The sequence below is a fragment of the Microtus ochrogaster genome, unplaced genomic scaffold, assembly GCF_000317375.1.
Source record: "Microtus ochrogaster isolate Prairie Vole_2 unplaced genomic scaffold, MicOch1.0 UNK66, whole genome shotgun sequence".
NCBI lineage: Eukaryota > Metazoa > Chordata > Mammalia > Rodentia > Cricetidae > Microtus > Microtus ochrogaster.
The window spans coordinates 1,471,325-1,472,321 of record NW_004949164.1 but is presented as its reverse complement, the minus strand read 5'-3'; the positions used below and the strand labels follow the sequence as shown (position 1 = coordinate 1,472,321).

The window sequence follows — 997 nt, the reverse complement described above, 5'->3', positions numbered from 1 at the left end:
ACTGAATCGCAAAGCAAGAAAAAAAAAAAAAAAAACTGAAAGAAACTGTGAGGAGGTGGACGAGAAAGAGGCTGCCTTTAACCCTGAAGGCAGAAAACACAGAGACAGGAGGCATCAAATCGCTCGCTCACTCACTCAACGAACAACCGGAGCTCTCTGCTTAAGGAGCAGAAGCCTCCGAACTGGGCAGCAGAAGGTGCTCTTTCCAAATTGTTATAACTGACCATCGGTCAGAGTTCCCTCAAATCTGCTCGAGTCTCCAAGTCCCACAGCAACTTCCAGGCTGGGCGAAGCCTTTTCTAGTTTTGGAACATCAGTTGCGGTGCCCCGTGCCCCTCCCTCCCACTGCCGGGCCACTGTGCGCCCAGAGCGCACGTGCAAACCAGCGCTCCTAAAAAGGATCTTGGTGCTCGGTTCCCCTTTTATTTTTTGTCTCCTATTCATTTGTTGCTAAAGAGAGGTGTAGCGAAGTCTGGGTTCTGTTATCCCGCCAATCTCAAGAAGGCGAACCGCTCCTTTGAAAGGTTCAGGAAGAAAAGGATGCTCGGCAGGCCCCACTGGGATTCGAACCCAGGATCTCCTGTTTACAAGACAGGCGCTTTAACCAACTAAGCCATGGAGCCAACTGCGATGTATGCTTCTCCAATAAACCACTATTTAATGTCTGACAGTCACTTTGTTCATTTTTTTTTTTTTGAAATAATTTAAATGTATTTTTAGGGTTTTTTTTTCTTATTATAGATTTAATTTTAATTTATTGTGTATTATCCACGTAGAATGCCCTTGAAAAGACCAAGAATATCAACTGCTTATAAAAACACTCAGCCTTCATCACTTCCAGCCCCACAGGGCCCCTGCTCCCACAGAGCAAGTCCCCGGAAAGGTGGAACGCGGTACAGGACACTTTCCAACCCGGCAGAAGCCCACTCTCTGACTTCTGAATCCTCATACCACTTCTGCTGCGAATCCCGGTGTCGGGAGTATATTTACCCTACTC

At 46.9% G+C, this 997-nt stretch overlaps 1 non-coding gene across 1 annotated transcript; it reads right to left on the bottom strand.

Moving 5' to 3' along the window:
- Positions 1-549: 549 nt before the first annotated feature.
- Positions 550-623, bottom strand: Trnat-ugu. Its single transcript has one exon. It is a non-coding gene; the product is annotated as a tRNA-Thr (tRNA).
- Between the last annotated feature and the right edge of the window lie 374 nt (positions 624-997).